Source organism: Tyto alba, unplaced genomic scaffold (assembly GCF_018691265.1).
Source record: "Tyto alba isolate M040663 unplaced genomic scaffold, T.alba_DEE_v4.0 Super-Scaffold_19, whole genome shotgun sequence".
NCBI classification, from domain to species: Eukaryota; Metazoa; Chordata; class Aves; order Strigiformes; family Tytonidae; genus Tyto; species Tyto alba.
In genome coordinates this window covers 7,366,611-7,388,339 of record NW_024881281.1, presented here as the reverse complement: position 1 = coordinate 7,388,339, position 21,729 = coordinate 7,366,611, and the positions used below count along the sequence as shown (strand labels likewise).

At 38.3% G+C, this 21,729-nt stretch overlaps 1 long non-coding RNA gene across 1 annotated transcript; it reads right to left on the bottom strand.

The window, feature by feature from the left end:
• Positions 1–369: 369 nt before the first annotated feature.
• On the bottom strand, positions 370–21,553 carry LOC116964455. The gene is made up of 3 exons (XR_006165239.1): positions 21,402–21,553; positions 21,134–21,306; positions 370–588 (listed from the first exon to the last, which is right to left on the bottom strand). It is a non-coding gene; the product is annotated as an uncharacterized LOC116964455 (long non-coding RNA).
• Between the last annotated feature and the right edge of the window lie 176 nt (positions 21,554–21,729).

Sequence of the window (21,729 nt, the reverse complement as noted above, 5' to 3'; positions counted from 1 at the left end):
GTGAGAGCTTAATAGGAAATAACATTGTTGCAAAGCTCCATAACATGTTTCTTTCTTTCTAAACCTCCTTGAGAGGATTTGAGTTTTCCAAGACAAGCCTGAGCTCTCAGAGTATTATTCCACAAATTCCATATAAGCAGAAAAGCATTGTAGCTGATGCAGTGTAAGGAAGACGTGAATATCTTGTTTTGCAGTGCTCTTAGTCTGATCGAACTGCGGACTGCTACCAGAAGAGCCGTCCTACTTCCCGCTCCCTTGGTCGTGTGTCAACCATCATCTTCCCTACAGCTGAGACAGCAACTGTGTTGGTTCAGCACAATGGTCCGAGAAGACTTGAGCGGCCCTTTTGCGGGCGGCTCACGGCCCAGGGCGATGCACCAGCTGTGCGGCTCGGTGCGGTGCGGGAGAAGTGGCAGGACTGTGCGACCAGGGGAGGGGGAGAAGCAGTTGGTGGTACTGCTTCCTGCAGCACCAGCCCGCGTTTAGAACAGAGTAGGGGATCGTGGTGTTTGTCCTTGGTTACTGTTTCAGAGTAGGAATTGTCATCTAATTCACGTGGTGTTTTCAATGATGTGTGTGAAACTGCACCTGTAATACCAAGAAAACAAAACAAAGTGTTTGAGAAGCAAAGGAACCTTATTTCAATACCAAGGCTAGGAAGCATTTAAATTAAAGATTTGGTGTTAACATTGTTAAGACTAAGATGAGTCATTACAGTCTTCTTCAATGAAATCTTATCTGACTGATGTAATATAGGCCATTGTTAGAGTAAATGCTAAGAAATATACAGCCTTTTAAATTTTTGGCCTCTGTTTTTATGGGTGCAGTTTTAGAGAGCTTTTGCTCTCTGTCATTTTCTAGAAAGTCAGAACAAGGAAAACATTGGGTTTTATATGTAGTCGAGTTCTGACAGGCTGACAATTTACTGTGCGCACTGTACTGACTATTTAGGGGCATGTGTTTGCTGTAAATGTGAGGTAATTTGATAGATAAAAGATATTTCTGTTTGCAAAGCATCAGTCTGTTCCAAATGTCTTGCAACATGTAACTCTGTGTTAAACATCCAGGAACAATTCCTGTAAAGCAACTAGTGCTTCATAACTTGGCATTCTGTGATGTCAAGACTAGATAATCTTAATTTCCCTATCTAAAGGTAAAATATAAACATAGGAATTGTCATGCCTCTGTTCATTCTCTGTTTATATATGGTAAAAATACTGAACAGGGAATAAACAGTTCTATACATCAACTCTTACTAAATTTTCAGGGCCAGGCAGTATTTACTTAGTGATTCTTAATGACTTAATATGAACTTACATAGTAAAGACTGTGTATTACCCATTTATTGAATTAGTTCCCATCAGAGGAGTGAAAAAAGTAAATGTGGGTCTATTTTTTCAAAAAGCCCTTTAGAGTGAGCATTGGGAAGTACATATCTGAGAAAGCCTTGCTTCTAGATAAACCCTACTGACGTAAATTATCCTGAAACTTATCATTAGCATGGCTATATACAGTGCTGTGTAAAAATCACAAATTCAGTAGTTCTTTTGGGAATTTGATGAGCATAGGCATTCTCAGTGTTACTGTCAGTGTTTCAAAAAAGTCACCAAAATCTCTGATAGAAATGGAGCTGTCACGGTATAAGGGGATATACCACTTCATAAAATAATAACTGACCAAGAGTGTAAAATAAGAGAAGAATAGAAGGACCATCTAGGAAATAACAAAATGACAAAGTTTGGGATATTTTAATCTAAACAGAACTAGTTGAGCTGACTGGAAAAAAAGTGGGCTTTGAGGTTTTTTTTTTCCTCACAAATGACTTGTCATAAAGTACTTTCAAAGCTACTCAAAGGATTTTGACATTGGCTTGTTGAAAAGCAGTGTACTAGTCCTTGGTCTCATGTTTTCCCAGATTAAGTTTTTAAAGTCAAAGATCAGTCAATAGTATTGTGTAGAATATTTCATTCTGCTCACACTATTTTGTTATCTTAAGTTATTTTATCTTAAGTTTTTGCTTAACTTTATGTAGTATATTTTTAATGCACTGAAGACTAGAAAGTACAAAAGTCTTGACTCCTTTCTTTTGTCTAAAATGCTTCTGCTAAAATTTTCAGTCCCACCTAAGTGTTTGTATTCTTCAGAAGAGAAGTTGAAGCAAATTATTGTTCTTTTCCTTGCCTTTATCTTGAACCGGAAAAATCATGTGATAGATTATTTGGGGGGTGGTGGTGATGCGTGTGTTTGGCTTTTTGTTTTTTGTTTGTTTGTATGTTTGTTTGGGTTTTTTTGTTTTTAATTTTCCTAAAACTTCTGAAACACAGAACAGTGACTCTTTCCTTGAACAAACTAAAGTCCAGTTATTATTTTTTCCTTTTGTCTGTTCCTCCCTTGGCAGCCGCACCTTCACCAGGATAGATATCCCTGTTTAGAAATCCTACATGTAATGGATGCTGTCTTTCTCCAAGTACACAGTGAAATCTTCACATCTTTTGTTGTGTGTCTGCTGAGAAGATTTCAGACAATAGTCACTAGTTTCCATAACATCATTTTTGTCAAGGAAGGATTCTTGGAGCTAGGCATTACTCATGGGCACTCTTAAATGTTTAAGAGACAGGCAACTTTTGGCATACACTCCTTGCCCTGTGCTACTTCCAAAGATTACTATGGTGGCTAGAGGCTGCATTACCAGCTGCAAACTATTAAGTCTCCTCCCAGGAACAGGGTGTCCTGAGATTCAGAGAATCATGGAATGGTTCAGGTTGGAAGAGACATTTAAGCCCATCCAGTTCCAGCTCCCTCTGCCATGGGCAGGGATACCTTCCACTAGGCCAGGTTGCTGAAAACCTTATCCAGAATACCTGCTTAAGGTGGGAGATGGTCACCACTTTGTGTTTCTACCAGTTACAGAGCACAGGCTGAAATTCATCATAATGAATTTTAGATGTCTGCATCCCAGCTAGTCCCCCAGACCTCTCCTACAGCCCAGGGGAGGAAATGGGCACCTCTAGGGTGCGACTCTGATAGCTTGGTTTAGAGTTTGTATTGGGGTGAGATAACTCATGTCCTGGAAGTACCTATTTTGCAGTACTGGCTGTAGAGGAGTTGAGGGAGACTAGCTGAGACTTGGACATAAATATGTAGATCTCTGTAACTGAATGACATTAACCTCTCTCACTGGAGTTATGAAGAGGTTAAAGGATAAATTGGCTAGGTGGTACAGGTAAAATATTCCAGGGTGGGAGGCAGAGGGGAGGGCACGATGGAAGCATACCAAATTTTGCAAGGTACAAAAATTAAGGTGTAATTCAAAGTAAAATAGAGAAATGTATGGAATCTGAGGCTTTTGAAAACTCCAATGAATTCATTAATACTCTGTGAAGGTAAGTTTGACATTTCACTGGAGAGTATTATAAATCTTTTAATTTTCACTGTCACTTAGGACTGTCTCAGTGGTTTTACTTCTGTTCCTGTGTATCTCTTAATCTCTCCACTATCCTTTCTTCTGTATGTTATAACATACAGAATGCTGAAAGCATATTTCTTCATGTGTCCACATGAAAAAGTCTGCTTTCCTTCATCTTGGGAGCACAGCACCAAGATTAGCTTATTTGGAAAGTGATAGTTAGTCTTAAAATATATATTTCATAAGTGAGGGGACTAAAGAGTATATGTTCAATCTTCTTATCGACTCTTTTAATTTCACTTTTGAATTCCCATTAAATTAAATCAAAGTAGAACTTTTTCAAAAGGTTTCTTTTTATGTATATTCAGACTTATTTGTTAACTTTAGTGACAAAAAGATTTCCCTCGTTTTTCATTATGATTCTCATTGAAAGGGCAGTAAAATACAAGATGCTCATCTTGATCTTTTTTTTCCCCACTAGCATTAGACCCTGATTATTTTAAGGATTTAGTTCTGTTTGCTTTCAACTATCTGTACAACCTTTGATAGCAGTAGGATTGCATCAAAGAAATGCAGGGAAGCTTTATTATCAGAGAGTATCCTAATAATTAAAAAATCAGTCAAGGAGACTATGTGAGAAATGTTAGTTATTGGTGCCACCTGACATTGCAAGTCCAATCATGTGTTTCAGATACATCTGTGGCTGTAGGGTTTATCTACATATGATAACCTTTCTGGTGAGTGGTAGCTTAGGAGTGGTCATGTTGTTCTGAATTATACACCCTCTGTTAAGATAAATAATTTTCTTTGTATGTAAGGCTTAAAATTCACATGGTCAAAAGGGGATTCTTAAAATAAATAAGCAGCTGAAAACATGTGTTTTAACACAGCATGAACAGCACCATATTTTCCCTTGAGAAAAGAAGACTAGATGCATTAGTAATGTACTTGTAAAACTAGTTGTAGGATTCATCTTGCCTAAGATTCATCTGAACGTATAATAGTTAGTTGTATATGCCTGGGCTTGTCATCTAGATTACATATATAGTCAGTAGAGAGAAACGGGCACCTCCCAGAGGTTGAGTCATTCCAACTTTCTTAGACATGTGCCTTTGGAAGACAATTCATTTATTTCTGAGGAGCCTATTTGTTCATTGACTGTGCGGAGACAACTGCCAGACATCTGAGTCTATGCAGCAGCAAGGCAATTAATCCCACCTAAATGTCTAAGTTCAAATCGCATTGTCTTTCCCATTTCCCTTTACTGAAGAGACCTTGGGTATCCTCTTCATTTTCACCAGTCTTTTTGTTGGTAAAGGATCAGAGCTTGCACAGTTTTTGTGTTCAGGCCCACTCAGATGTGTTCAGCGATCTGGCAGGAACAGGCACAGCTGCATTCCCCAATTTGCTGCACAGCTTTGAGTACTGTTGACCCAGTTGTCTGATGAGTAACCAGCTTCTCTTAGGCATAGCTTTTGGACCTGACGTGATAAGTTCACGCTGAAAGGATGGTCTTAAGGTTCTTTCTTGGTATTTCCCATGTAGTGCATGCTTGAGTGGAAAGGCAGATGCTGGAGAGTGTCAGTCTCATGCCCTTTGGCCCAGTGGAACTGATAATAATGCTTATTAATGCCTATTGCTATCTTGATTGCATAGAGATGATACATGCGTTCCTTCAATTTCCAACAGACTTTTGGAGAAATGATGATGGTTTTTCAAGCCTGGAAAAAATCTGCAGCTGATCATATTGGGTTTGCATTTATTTTGGGCCTTTCAGCTTTCCTGAGCTTGCATGTAAGGTTGAAACCTGTAAAAAGCATGCAGTACAAATGTGTACACATTGAACTGTAAACACGGAGCTTTTTTGATGTTCTTAGATTTTATTTTCATTTAGGTTCCAACTTCCAGATACATCTGGCAAGATATATCCTTGCTAAAATGGTGGCTGAGCTCAAGCATACCTGTCTGTGTCTATGCTACTGTATTAGACTATGCCAGGAAAAGTGCCTGGGTGTCTTGATCAGCTCTATCATTAGACCGTTATCCTCACTAGTGCTGTCCCCCTAAAAATATTATGCTTAGTTCAGCAGTTGGAGTGGGCTTGGGACTGTTCCTGACAGGCTGTTTGGTTGCAGCAGTTTGGTTGACTTGGAAGAGTAAGTGATTTTAATAATATTAACAGACTCTGTGCCAGAGAATGGATCTGGATGCCTTTAGTTTACTGGTAGAGCTGTAGCCTTCATGTCTTCAGCAAAGATTATGATTGATTTGTTCTTCTCTATTGAAACATTGAGAGCCCACGAAATAATATTGTCTCAAGAGGAGGAAGATGTGTATAGGAACGTGATGTTAATATTGTTATCCCTTCAGCTAAATTTCACGTGCTTATTTTTACACAATTCATCCGATTTTTCCAGTGTTGAGAAAACAGGATTTAGTGAAAGCCTCAGTAATTCTATAATGAACAGTACTCTGCTTTGGAGACAAGACTACTAGCCTTGATCAGACTGAATGTCCACATAGCTCATCATTTCCTCTGACAGTAGTGCCCAAGGAGGTGTGCAGTAGAGCAAGCATGGACTGATGCTTTTCCAAATTACTCCAACAGTGTGGGCTCAGGGAATTAATAAACTGCAACAGGAGTTGTATTTAATAGCCCTCAGTGGATTTCACTTCTGTGAACTTGTCTGTTTCTCCCAACCAATGTAGACTTGTGGCATTAAATATCATCTATGATGAGGACTTCGTTTCCCAGTTTAATTGCATTTTGTGCAAAGAGCAGCCTTTTCTTCTCTCTTTTGACCCTACTTCATGTTCATTAAGTCTCCATTTGGTTTTTATGTGAATGTGTCTATATCTGTATTCCTCTTACTGCACCGTTTGTGATTGTAAATACTTCTTAGTTCCTTCAGTTGCATTTTCTCTAGGCTGGAGAGTCCTGCCTTACTCAGCTGTTCCTTCAGGAAAGTGTTCTGTACATCATCCATGCTGCCTGCCCTGTAACCTGCGCTGTTATTTTCTTACTGAGATGTAGAATCCAAAACTATACATGGTGGTCAAGGTATGGGTGAATCATGGATTTATACAGTGGAGCAATAATGTTCCTATTTTGTTCTCTGTTTCCTTTTGTATTAATTCCTAACAATCTGATTGTTTCATTTGTGAGTTTGGAGGTCTTTTTGACAGCTGCTGAGTGTCAAGCTGATACCTTCCTGAAACTATCTACTATATCAAGATCTAGTTCCTGATTATTGATTGACAACTAAGAACCCATCATTTTCTGTGTGAAACTAGTTTATTTTTCCTAAGTGCAGAGCTTTATCTGGTGAGTGGTGACTTTGGGAAACTCATTCATAAGGGTTTTTTTTCACACCTTCATAGCTGACTGCTCTTTTCTGACATGAATTAACCTCACTGCTCACTCACTCAATTTTTAAAGTACTTTATTAAAAAGTTGAGCAGAAAGGGTTCCAGTGCAGGTCCTTGGGGACCTCCACTGGTGACCTTACTTGCCTGTGAAAAGTGACTATTTATTCATATCTTCTGTGTTGTATCTTTAAAACTGATATATTTCTAAATGTACAGCCTTCCCTCTCATGCTATTGTTGCTCAGTTTTCATAAGAGTTTCTGATGATGACTTTGTTAAAAGCTTTTTGGAAATCTAAATATCATATAATCAAGATCACAGTTATTCGCGTCTGTTTACCTACTGGAGGCCTTTCAAGAGGCCAATGAAGGGTGACTTCTCTTAAACAAAAAGTCTTGTTGACTCATCTCCATTATATATTATCCAGAGTCAACTAGTTCCATTGTATTTTCTTCTAATTTTTTTTATTCAACTGTCAGATTTATGACTTGTATTTGCTTATAAATTTTTTTATTAACATACTTCTAAGTAATTTCCTTTAGATGTATTTGTTCCTTTTCCTGATTTCTTTGCAACCTTTTTGGATACCCAGAGACATTTTCAGTATGTTTGAAATATGGTTATTTGACTTCTGTGCAAAAAATATTTGTGATGCAGAGTGTTCAGTCCTTTCCTTGTTCGTTGAACTGTGCTCTTCGTTGATCTCCGCTTGCTCTCAGGGGTCCATTGCTGGGTTGGTTATAGCCCTGCTGACAGCAGTTTCATTTTCATAAAACAGTGTTCATATTCCCCATATTGTGTCCTAAAGAATGTGTGAAATTTTGCATCCATAGCTTGTATGGGCAAAAGTATGTCTCTCTTGGCAGAAACCAAATCTATTTTGAGGCTGATCCATCTTGTTTGGTGGAAGGGGCTGTATCTCTTTGTTAATTTATTTAGAAAATATTAATTTATTTCATAAGATGCCATTCATCTCTGCCTCCTTAGTATTCAAATGAGATCCGTGTTCATTGTCGGTTATTTCATAGCAGTCGGTAACAGAATGGGCTTTAGCTGGTGATTTCTTCTGGATATGACTAGATCAACTGTATCTTAGCCAAAACACCTTAGAAATTTCTTCTCTCCAATTAAGAGTAGGACAAAACCACGTGAGTGAAGCAGGTAGGTTTGTTGAATCTTGATTCAATTTGAAGACTTGAAGTATTATAAATGGATCAACACCTTTGCCTTTGATAACACTGTCCATCAGTAAATGCTTTCTTCAATGTTGTTTAAAAAGTTGTTTGTATATATGATGACTCTCCTTTTGTGACTGTCGGTGTTGAGTGGTACTTATCTAAAATTGACCTCCATCTTAGGGTGGATTTGCTTCTTAACTAACTACCATTAACACTATGTTTGTGTCTCCCATGGTATTTCCAGTGGTACAGTTGTTCTTGCCATAGCCTATAATCTGGCAAAAAAAAAGTTCTCGTGAGTGCAAACCATTCTTTTAAGCAACTTTTTGCATTTGTGAACCATTCAGAATTGGTCATCAGTCCAGTCTTCTACACAGCTATTTTTGTTCTCCTCAGTATGATTTACAAACATAACAATTTGTTTGATTAATGAGTTGCTTTTGCTATAAGCTCTACTAACTGTAAGAATACTGTAATTTATGTTTTACTTGTAGCTTTTTATAATATATGATCTGGACTTAGTGTTTTACACTTACTATTTCGCAAGCACTTTTTCCCTTCAGGTCCTTTCTTCTCTTTTCTTAGAAAATAGGTTCTTTGTGATACGTGTTTGTTTTTCCTTAGAATCACTCCAGCAGGTTACAAGTAATTTCTCCTTTGTCATTGCTCTGTTGGATTGTTTATACAACAGCCCTTCAAAGTTTTCTTTGGTGGTTTTCTTGGGTTTGTAAACAGATTTTGGAGTTTCCAGTGAGTGAAACCCAGATACTATTAAGTTTTTTGAATCAATATCCAGAATTGTAATATGTTCACAGGTCATAGCATGTTCTTCTGAAAGATGTCCAGATCTCATCATAAAGTTTCTCAGAATTAGCTTTTGAAGTAACATGCGTCATACACACCTCTCATGTTTCTTTAGAAGGATGCCCACTAGCTCTTTCTGTGTTGCTTAGATCCTGTGTTTGTTGTTCCAAACTGCACTAAATTTCAGCAACATCATATTTTAATATGGGCAATACGTGTAGATATTAAAACCTCCTATTTGTTATCATAGCAGCTGTCTCATCTGAAATCCCATATAAGTGTCAGGCATTGCAAATAAATTGATCAGATCTGTTTGCCATCTCAAGTTATACTTACTACGTTTACTTATTATGAACATTGTACTAAATTTGATTTCATCAAGGATTTCTCTCTCTCGGAATGATTGCATATTTAAAAGATTATATGTCCTGCAAATAATGTCTTTACTTTTAAATTGTCTCTGTGTGTCACCAAAAAATAATACTTGCAGAGTACTGTCTCATCTACAAAGTTGCTTTTTAGAATAAAGCCACTGTTTTATTTCAGTGTGTGTGTGTGTATGAACATCCAGGCTCTTCCTATGTGAATCCACTTTGTGGTGTGTGGCACGTTGCAGGTTATTATGAGAAACTCAAGCAGCCAAATCAAAAAAGTCATATTAAGATACAAAATATTGTGATTATGAAGTTTCTATGTGTGTGTATATCAATTTTATAATATATATATTTGTGTACACGTATATTTGATTTCTTAATCTTAAAAATTATTTATTCTGTCTTAAAATGACTTGGTAGTTAATAATATATTTCTGGAATTTAGTCTACTGTGTGATTATTGAATTGTTTAATCAAAGTAAGCAATAGAACTCTGCACACCAAACACAAATTCTGGAAGCCTGACGACTGTGTTTGAATTCTTGCAGCTGCACTTCAGTGCTGTTCACCACCTCCCCACACAGATGCTGTGACTGGCTGTGCCAGACCTACGGCTTCCACGTGCACCCACTGCAGCTTCTTCCAGGTGAGTGGGGCATGCTGAAATCAGGTGAAAGCGGAGGAGACTATGAATGAACTGCAGCTTCATGGACTTCTGGAATGATGTATATAAACTTGAAAATTGATCTGCTTGAAAAAGTGAAAGTAATGTGGTTTACAAATATCTATTTCAAAGACCCACTGAACATTGAACAGGTAGTTTTGTTATTCAGGTTAGGTTTCAGGGTAGCAGCATAGAGGGTGCCCTCATCAGTAGAGTGAATTTTTTCTGTATAGGTTTTTTGCTTGATTTCACCAGAATTGATTTTAGTTAACAAGTCTACATTTATCATTGAAGAATGTCCTTGCCTTGACAAAAAGAGATTCTTTAATATTACGAAAATACTGGGAAACAGCTCCACTTTTATGTCCCAGACAGCTTTCTGCGGTCCTGAGTTTCATTTGATGAATGAGAAAAACTAAGGTGACTTTTGGAATTGGCCCCACCTCAGAGATGTCTTATTAAAGATAACAGCAGTTCTTACTGTAAATGCTTTATATAATTCTGGTGGAAACTGCAACTTATTTGGATGGACTGTCTTATCAAATATCAAACAATCTGAAGTAAAAATGCAAGGGCTTCCTTTTCTATTACAGCATAATACATATACTTTTTTTTTTTTTCCTCACAGAGGACAAGCAAAGCAAGTTATGCTTATGCATGTTGAAAAAGGGTTGACCTACACAAGCTTGATCATCCAGTTTCCTGTCTTGCAAATATCAACCTTTGTCTTTTATTCATGATTTTATACATATATTTATATATATATATATATATAAAATATATATATATATATATATATAATATATATATATATATATTCTTATTGAAGATGGCCAGGTTATGGCCAGGATAACATGTTGGTATAACAATATAGCCACTGGTCAATAACACCATTGATACTTTAGTATTTATTTTTCACAGAGTACATTTTTGTCCTCTCACTTTCATCAGGAGCTTCTTTTTCGTCCAGGACATGAGGATCAGTCTGAATAATGGAGAGGCACAATCAAATAACTTATCTCAGAAGGCTGAGATCAGTGTTTAGGATAGCAGATCATTCCAAAGGAGTTGTCAAAGGCGGTTTTGTGGCTAGATTGAAAGATAATATAAATATACTGTCCAAAGGGTATAGTAAAAATCAGTTGTTTGGAGAAGGAAGACCATGGGCAATGTGTGGAGTCAGAAGAGATTTAGGCCACTTACTAGTGGATGCTTTGATTATACAACTCTAACGAGGGAACTGCCAGTCAAAAGCTGCTGGTGCATCTGGGCAGAGGTGGCTGGAAGGTAACCCGCTGTGTGAGCGGCCCAAAGGCCAGCAGTGGCGCAGGTCAGTTCTGCCAGGCCAGTACCCGGCTGTCTCTGAGCAGGAGAACACAAATGTCGTGCAGAACAGATCAACGGGACTTCCTGAGATTTCTGAGTTTTAGCATAGCATAGATCACTGCTCCCGGAACATGGTGACAGGGGCTGTGCAGATGGAACAGCAGACAGCAGTTTGTCTTAGGTTCTCACTGAGCTGGGGGGAATAATCTGTTTACCTTTTGTGTGCTCTGGGGTAGATACTTCCCCAAACTTCTGCTGAGGGAGGCAGCCAGCTACAGCACTGATCATCCTACCCAGCTTGTGTGTTGATCATCAGTAACCACTTGCACAAGTCCTCAAAAGTGGTAAAATTAATCAACTCTGGCTGACTAAGCATTTTTATCACTCTTCACAAAAAAGAGAACTTTTTCGTTGTATCGTTCCACTCAATATACTCAATATCTTCCACTAGTTGCAGGATTTAAGTGCAATGCTGTTGAATGGTACAGTTCTAGCAACTCACAACCATTAGTGCAGTATTTCCCTGCTGTTTTACCATAGGTGTGAACTGAGGCTACATACCAGATTTTAGTGAATTTTGTTGTTGTTGTTGTTACCATTAGCATTGTTATTTGGCTGTCAGTATCTCTGTGGAACTGAAGAAAGCAGTAACTGGAAACAATAAATAAATGTGGGAGAAAAGAAAGAAGAAAAACTTTCCTGACCTTGAAATCAGTCCTAAGAAGTTTGCCTTTATGTGTAATAAGAATGAGAATCAGCCATGTTATTTTACAATGAAATTGAATCTGAACTGCTCCTGAATGATTGCTTAAGCACTCAAGCCAGAATGTTTTAGTCCTAGTCCCTGAAAAGATGGGGTTGTGTTTTGCTTCCAGCATGCACAATATTAATCTTATAAGTGAAATGTCCATCTTCCCTTTCACCACTTCTGCTAAATTAGATCATTTTTCTTCTTGAGATCAAATGACCAGCAAACTGTTGGTCTTTTGAGTCCTGATTCCTCAATCTTTTATCACTTTTAATTGTTTCATTGCTGCCTCCCTCCCATCCTTGTCTGTCATATATTCTCTAGACAAACTAAAAGGATTTAAACTCTATCTCTGTGGGGGCACTTTCTCTCGTATTGGAAATGCGTATGAGAACCTGTAGTGCATCCAAGATGATGATAAGTGTTATAACAGCTTCAAGCTGAGGTCACCTAAGAAGAGGCAGAAGAAGTTGCAGTGTGGGTTGGTTGGTTGGTTGGTTTTGGGCAGGGATGATCTCATCCCTGGACAGTTGTCTTGGTAACCCAGATCTTACTTAAAATCCTGTCTACTTAAGACAGTAAGCAAGCAGTGCATCAAAAGTGAAACACCTTGTCAATATTTTTAAAAATACTACTGAAAAAAGATATTAAATGAAAGGGATTGTGTTTAAACCTGCTCTCTGCAGACGTGGCATATCTACATGAATTCATGACAGGACTTGACTTCATGCACCCAGAGGAAGGGGGATCTCATCTCTTTGTGGTGTTTCCTTCAGGGACTTCTGATATTCATGCTGCTGACAGACCAAGTCCTTTGCTGGAATTTGATCTGATACAGCTTTCCTAGTAGGTGATGTTGGGGCTTCCTGTTCACTAATTTATTCCTCTGTGGAAGTTTATTAACCATTGCCTCAGCAAGAAGGTCTGAGGATAATCAGGTAAATGGTTGCATTGTTTCTGATAACCAGTTATTAAGTTTCTGTTTTCTGTGGAAAGTATAATTTATTGACATTTGAATGGTACAAAGCACCTTTATTTGTTTACACTTTGTTGTGTCTGAGAAATTGTAATTGTCCATTGGTTTACCTGTGCCTGGTCTTTCCTGTATACAAAGATGTGTCACGTGCAGTGAGGAGCATTTTAGATGTTACTCTGTTAAGGCAGCAAATGTATGCTCTACTATTTTTGTTTTGAAAACAAAGTAAAAGCAAGAGATTGTCTGCATCTGTTCCCCTTGCATGAGACACTACCTTGCATGTAGGCACTCAAAATTTCATTTGTGTGTATATTTTGAAGGTAGTGTTTCATTGTCATATCAGTACCCTGATGTCTTCAATAAAGTTTCTAGCTTAGAAATCCTCTTAGGAAAAAAGAGCACGTCCTTGTGCTAGTGCATGCAGAGTTGACATTACTCCTTAATGAATGCCCACTCATTATATTAAGTATTGACTGCACTTTAAACATTGTCAGTTTTGACAACTTTTGAACTGCATTTTTAGAAGTATATTTTTTCCTCTGTTTTGGGCCTTTGTGGAAGAACTGCTAGACTGTGTTTAAACTTCTTTCAGCATGTAGGCTAGTAATAATTTCTTAGTAATTGTTATTCCAATGTGCATTTCTTTTTGTTTATCAAACTATGCAGTTTGATTTCTACATCCTCTGTCTGATATTGCTCTTCAGTTCATAGTGTATCTATATATTTTTTTTTAATAATTAAATTTGTAGAATTGTTTATAGAACAGTTGTCCTGTGGAGTATCCAAATTAGAATACTTACTTGAGAAATATTCCTTTCCATCACTAGTTAGTTAAGGCTGCTTAGTCATTTTTCTAGAACTTTTGTTATGTAAATATCACCAGGAATGGGCAGGTTTAGATCATCACTCATGAAACGGGGGTTCTAGCGGGTGAAGGCAGGGAACTACAGTCCTCTTTCCTTCTCTTAGATTTTATGCTGAGGGAGGGGTTGCAGTTCAGGTGTTGGACAAAGGGCATTGCTCCCCAAATGGTTTTCACATGGCCTTGTTAATAGTTCTAATTCAACACCTGCAGACAACACATTTCAAAGAGCAAATACTATAGTACAGGGGCTACATGGCAAGTGCAGGAGGCATGTTGGGGGAACTAGCTCTCCCTGGAGTATTCAGTTACTGTATTCGTACAGGCCTTTTTGAACATTATTATACAACTCTGACAAAGAAAGTATATGTATTCCTATTAATATGCATACGCATTGCTTTTATATATTTAACATTGAGTAACGACAGACTGAGGGTGGAGAGTGTGATTTTTGGAATTACTAATATCGTATTACCAAGTGTGATGACCTTTAGTCCTCTGTAAACTTCCCCATGCCAGTTTTAAAAGGCGCTTTTATTTTCCTTAATAGAAAGAAATATTGCAGATTTTGAACAATCATTCATCTTTAGGATATTGATAGATAGGATATTTGCAGAGGAGATGAATAATTTAGAACAAGTGATAGTGAGAATATCTTTCTGTTTAAACTCCAAGTGCTTAATTTTGGGCCTTTAATTACTCAGTAAATAGAAACATAACTTGGTTGTTTGGCGGCTTTTTTTTTTTTTTTTTTTAAACCTACAGATTTTTGCCACATGATCATGGAAATATACCAGTTCAGTAAATAGCTGCCTGCAAAATACATATGGAGCAGCAGCAGAGGGCTCCAAAAAGCAAGCAACACATTATAATTTAATGTCTTAACAATCGGATGGGGTGGGGTGAGATTCCCAACCGGCAATGTGTGGCTTGCATGTGTGGTTTTGCATCACACAGCTCTGTCAGGTTGTTTGAGCTAGGTCTCTCATTACTAATACACGTGTTGGTGACAATGAGCGCACCTGGATTTCTTCTAGCTTATTCCTTATAGCTAGTTTGATAACTGAGGATAAAGTTCAGACTGTGAGGACATGTACTCAGACTTTGCATATTCTAGTTTTCTGATTTCGTGTTTTGCTTAATATGACATTTTGTAAGAGCTTGAGTTTCAGTTTGGCAACCTTAATTCTGAGTCAAAAACACTTATTATGTAAACCACCTAGGCAGTGTTCAACACTTGTTGGATGTCTTTTTGGAGTGGAGAATAATAATTATTATTTTGACCCTAATATGATTACAAGATATTGAGTGATCTTTGGTTATATTTATCTTTTGTTTGTTTTTTTGAAAGAGAATACCAGTGTTAAATATGAATCCAATACACCAGAGAGAGAAGACATACAATTTACTTCAGGAACTGAGCCTGTGAATAAATCTGTAGAAGAGATGGATTAATCTATTAAACCTAAATGTAGGAAGAAAAGACACAGTTCACGCAAGGGCAAGTCCTCTGGTAAGAAATTTTACATTTTTTTCAGAGATTACCAAGACATCTACTCTGAAACTATTACAGGAAGGGGGAGATCAGAATAGTTTAGTTATTGTCTGCAGTATAAGTACCTCATGGTAACTTCAGTTAGAATATTATACTTGTGCAACTTCTTAGTGTACTTACCAACACGCTTCTATAGATACACTTACATTAATTACCCTTATGTGGAAAAGGGTATAAATTACATCAGTAAATAAAACCTGAAGTTCTGGGAGTTGTGTCAGAAACCTGGATGTCACAATATTGAGATGAAGTCCATAGATACGTTTGCTGAAGCGTGACAGTTCTACAAAGGAAATGCTGAGTATGGAGGTGACTACTAAAGTAACAGGGGAAAAAACCCACCAAAGTGATGAAGTTAGTGTAGAAGTCTGAATTTTTTGTCTCAGATCACTAAAAAAATGTGGTACCAGTCTGCTAATTTGTATGCTGAAACACATGAGAAAAACAAGCAGCAGAATGTCTGAGGCCAAAAAATTCACAAATCTAGTAGCTAAAGGAAAAACCTAAATGTCCACAGATTAGAAAGACATAAGAGAACACAAGGAGTATCTTGGATCTGTTCTACAGGAAAAGTTGGCATAGCCTGCAAGTCTCACAAGAAGCTATTTCCCTCACAGCTGTTCATCAAAGAGCTGATTTTAGAGTTTGAAGAGCTGTTGCTCACTTCAAAGCGTAGTTTCTAGATTGCAGAGAATGATTGTAGTTAATCATTCTGCTCATAACACCCATCAGTTTCAATCATTTAAGTAAGGAATAAATTCTTTCTGTCAGGAAGCTGAGAAAAAAGGTTGGATGCCATCTTAGAATCACAGAATATGTCAAGTTGGAAGGGACCCATCGATTCCAACTCCCCATTCCTCACAAGACTACCTAAAACTAAACCATATGATGAAGAGTGTCATCCAGGTGCGCCTTTAACTCTGACAGGCTTGGTGCTGCCACCACTTCCCTGGGGAGCCTGTTCCAGGAACCAACCACCCTCTCCGTGAAGAATGTCCTAATGTCCATTCCAAACTTCCTGGGACACAGCTTCATTCCCTTTCCTTGTGTCCTGCCGCTTGAAAGACAGGTTTTTGTTTAAAACACAGACTTTTGAGAGTTCTTGTTCAATTAATTCTTGATATCATGGATAATTATCGAACTTCTCAGCTTTCATATCTAAAGCAAAACATTTGCTTCATATGCCAGTTGTAGAGTGATGTACAGGAACATTTTGGAAAGCATTTCCATGGGATTGTTCCACAGAGATGAAACAGTTATAGTAAAGCTAATTAGCAACAATTAGCGTAGTCTACTCTCTGGGAAATGTGGTAGTCATCCAGTTCTACGTTTCCACTGTTGTACCTTTTAGGCTTGGTGTTCATGTGAAGGGCAGAGACAGACAGCACACCTGAGCCAAAGGGGCTCCTGTTGGCCCAAACCAAACCGGGCACATGATACAAGCCTCAAAGCTGGCAAAGCCTGTCTCCTGTATCTCAGCTGTAAACCTGGAGCAGAGAGGTTTAGATAGAAGCTGACTTGTGTTGCTCTATGCTTTTTTTGCCTTTCCCCTCTGAGCTTTTGGAAACAACTTCTTCCTTAATTTTTCTGTGCTAAAATGTTGCATGATGACAACTTCCAGGTGTTTCTTCACAACTTATCCTCTCATTGTGATGGAGTCCCATCTGTTTTCCTCTTTTCCTTTGGGCACTCATTTGCAAGTTTTCTGAGCCTGCATTTTGGTATGTACCCTGCTATGGGAAAGGCTTTTGTTCCATCTCATTCAGTAGGCTGTTGATATGTTTCACTGTTCTTTGTTATGTGGTGACACCAAGTTCTAGGTATCACACAGCAAGCGCCAACATAATGTGGTACCAAAGGCCACTGAAATGAAGATGGAAGGAAAAGTCACTTCTGTGACTGGGAGCAGCTCTGGGCTGAAACCAAGGTGATAATCTGTATAAATGGGCCAAGAATGAAACCCTCCCTTCTGGAAAAGGCGTTGCTTTCATTTGAAGAGCTGGATCATATTTCTTTGCGTTTTGCAGCTATTCTGTAGCGAGAAAGACAGCCATCATTTTACTAAAACATCGTCTTCAGGATTTCCCTCCACTGCTGCCCCCCCATCTCTGCGGCAGCATCAGATCACTGAAGTAGGTTATCTGTTTTCTTCAAATGCAAAACAGTATACTTAAACAACTTTCTCAGCTAAATTCTAGTTTACCAGTTTTAAGAACATCCTGCCAACCAGGGTCAAGATGAAAGGTCACCCCAGTGCATTGTCCCGTCTTCAACAATATCTTGCCATTTTCATACTAATAAGTAGAATAGGCCTCGGTAAACTTCTTTTCAATTAATTTTTCTAGTCACTTTTTGAAGCCATGCAAACATTTAGTGTCCACTGTGTTTTTTGTAAGTTAATGTCATTAACCATAGGTTAATTACTCCATGGGTGAAGAAACCTCCTCTTTGTTTTGAATATGTTTGCTTTAACCACATCTCTACTCCTCATGCACTAATTGTCTTTGTATCTGACAATTTGGCAGAGGCACCCCATTTTCTTTGGGAGCAGCAGGAGAAGAAGAACTATTTGTGAGTCCTCTCAGGAGTCAGAGGCTGAGACAGAGTGGGGAGGACTTAATTCAGCACTAAGATACGTCACTGCAGATGAGTATAGGCTGTGTCATATGTTCCCTTCCCATTCTATTTTCTTGAGAGACAGTGGGTATGGTTCTCCAGTTCCTGGTGTGTTTATCACATTGAGGTGTGAGAGATAGTTCACCTTTCAGGGAGTGCTTTTTTTCAGCCCCAGGCTTGCTCTTAGGACATAGATTTGAAGGTGCTGATGATGCATCTTTTTTCTCCGCTACTTTCTAGTTGAGCTCATGTGTAAAATGGGATTTTTGGAATAAATCTATCTGGTTATGTTGGCAGCATCCACACTTGCAACAGGAGTCCTTCTGGACTGCACAAATGATTGATAGGAATTCTGTAAATTCTTCATGTATCCCTCCCCATCTCTTCTGCATTGTACTCGACAGATACACTCAGCTAGTGAATATATTTGTACTGGGCCTAATATCTGTGGTTTGTGCTTCCTATTCTAAAAGAGGACATAAGAAGGACCAGATTCTGATTGGAGAAATTCTTGTTTGCAGCCCTTCTTTCTGGAAATAGGGATTTCTGAGTGGAGCAGGTAGAATTAGTTACTTTTGGATTTAAGCATTTAGGCATACTGATACATTAAGAATAAATTTCTTTCTCAATGGCTGGCCTTCTGTTTTTTGTGAGTCATCTAGTCTTTCAAATAATCTGGCAACTTCCTCTATTTTTTTGGTTTGTTTTTTCTTTTTTTGCAACGTGCACAAGACACCACCCACGCCCATGCCACTGCAGTTCTGTCAGTATGAATTTCCTCTCATTCACTCCAAGGTAAAGAGATTTATAGGTGAAATTGCTAAGGACAAATCTTAATTCAGGCAAGGTCTCCCACCCCATCATACATTCACCTGAACTATTTCCTGCACCTTCCAGCAAAAATAATTTTACTGTTCATTTAATTTTCCTAGCAGGTTACAGTGAGATATCCTGCAAAGGTGTTAAGAGTTAATGTGGGGACAGGCTTGGCCCTGAACTCTTCAGTATCTCCTGTCTGAAACCCAAAGTGAAGTTGCTCTCAAGAATTTGAACTGCAGATTCTTGCTCCAGCTCAGTTGTCATTTCCTTTATTATATATTCAGTGAAGGACTTCCAAATTACCTGTCCTGGCAGTCTGCTATTTTGGATAAGTGGATGCTATAACCTGTCTCCTAACTTTACATAATTTAGAGTTACATTGTTACTAGCCCCCTCATTTCTCTATCCTTATGCATTTTCAATATTTGTTCTCAACAGTCTGCTTTGGCAGGAGGTGAATGTCAGAAAGTGCAGTACTGGTGCCTACTGGGCAGGAACTTTGTGGTAGAGAAAACGAACAAGGTCTGGAATTGTTTTCCTAGGATGTGAATGTGTCCGTTTAGAGATTAAAGTTTGTGTGGGTGACATCTGCAGTGGTAGCATTGTTGTGACTTTATCAGGGTACTTGTTCACTTTCTTGACCTGCAAAATCTGGCCATACATTGGAAGGATCTCCACTTTGCCATGGATCAAAGCAATTTTCAAAAAGAGAGTCTCTTGTTTGTTCTGTCTGTGACACCACGAGTTTTCTCTATGATCTTGGCACCAGCTATGGGGTACTTTGAGGCAATTGTGCCTCTTAAGGATAAATGAAGGTGTATGTCACAAACAGAACAGACATTTCTGTAGCTGCTGCCAGGGTTTCATAGTAATTAACGTTTGGCAGTTGGTATCCATGGTAGTGAATGCACATATAAATAATATATCTTGAAGAATGGGGGCACTTTTCTTATAATTTGTTTTCTTGTTGTTTTATATTTAAAGTTTTGAAAAATTATAATAATTCCCATTCTTTAAACAGTAGGCCTCAAATTCTCAAGTTGTAGTCTGCCTTTCAGGCCATATTTTATAGTACCTGATAGAAGTACAATTGCTATGTATGTTGCCAAGTGAAACACATACAAGGACTAATATTTACTTGGTATTCCCTTTTCTTCCTAGATCTCCATCTGCTGGCAGATACAGCTTGCAAGCAGGGGTTCATTCCAAAGGAAGAAACAAGAGAGTGAGAAGTGGGTGACAAGTATGTGAAAATCTGCAGCAGCTGCCAGCTGGGTTCCCTTGTCAGACTCCAGCGGCAATGCTTCACACACAACAGTCACTGGGGATGATTTTAACTGTGTTTTTTTTTAAAAAAACAAAAACAAAAACAAAACAACCCCAAACCCAAACCAAATCTCTATTTTTTTTGCTTTCATTTTAACTTTGTAGGGTATTAGTTACTCCATTTTTTACACCTCTTCCATTACATTTTCTACCTGTCGGGCTATAAAGGATCTAGTGGTCAGAGTATTTATTAGTTTTCTTAGCTGCTTGTATTCTTTAGACTCATGAAGTCTGAACTTTTTGTAAATTGGAAGCCTTTAAAACTTTCTCAAAACTTTCTTACTGGGAAGTAAATTGGTTTTAGTGCTGTGTTTGGAATCTCTTTAACATTGTTGGAAGCTACAGTTTGCTCAGCTTAGATGGTGTTTGGTGCTCTCACTGTCTTTGCTTGAAGTCATACTGTGGCCCTTTACTGGGAATTGTCTATGAAACAAAAGCATAGGAAAGTCACAAGATTCTAGGTCTGAATGGGTCAGGGATTTCAGGAGAGCAGCTATAGGAAAGATGAGCTAATTTTCTGAGTGATTAACCAGGAAATGCTCTTCCTTCCTAAACCAACTCTCTGTTTCAGCAGCAAGTGTATCCTTTCTGGTGGGTATCCATTACATATGACAGCTGCTGATTTTTACATTAATGGGAAATTCTTATGTTTTAATGATTTTCTTTTGATTCTAATAGTATATGTTGTGATAAAATATTTGGGTTTTTAGTACATTGTGTCAAATAGGTCTTCAAAATAGGTTTTTAACTTTAAAAATTGTATTGTATTCATATTGATAGTAGATCTTAAGTTTTCAATAGTTACGCATTTGTATTTATGTTAAAATACTGTTTGAAGGATAAAGGGGGCACATTCTATATTTGTGGTGTTAGGGAAATACATGTGGAAGAGAACTTCAAGCATAAATTTAAGTTGCTTCATACATGTTTACACTGCTTGTATAATCAGTGCCAGCTCTGAGCAAAATGCACAAGAAAGGAGCAGAAAGAATTTATCAGGACCACCTCAGTTATCCCTCCAGAGCTTTCTGTAGCTTCTAGCTATGGTCAGGACGTCCTAAGTGAACACTGAGCAGTAGGGTAAGCTGAGGTGAAACCTTTAATTACTTACCAGCAGTCCAAACTAGACAAATGCAGTCTGAGGCTGCTTTCAGGTAGGGTGAGTGAGAGCGTTACCATACTGACTGTCCTCAGATTTGTTATTCTTTATCATGTCTTACATATGTGCAGCACAATTCCAGTTGATGTGAATAGTCAGGGCTAGGTGCTTCCGTTCAAATCCTCCTACTCAAATGAAACAATATGGAAAGCATTTCTAAATGAATGAGAGTTTTCAGGTAGCTAAAAGATGTTTGAGAATATCACTGTAGCTTTGTCACCTGAGTTTGATTTTGTGCTCCCTGTCTGACACAGCTTGAGTCCGTTGGATAATACACCGTGGAAATAGTGGACGGGCTGTGTCTCCTGTGGTAGTTGGTGCCGTTCACAGTAACAGGACTTGAGAGCATCGGTCTTGCCTTCCTGGCGTCAGGCTGTGAGGAGATGGAGATCACAGGAATTCAGCCTCATCAAACTGGAGCTGCTACCTCTTTAATTCAAATAAAAGACAAAGGGAAATTCTTAGCTTACCTTTCTTGCTCCTGTTTACCTCCAAAAGATTTGATACTTTAGGAGATCTAAGTTAGGGTAGCCTTAGTGTCTTAATGC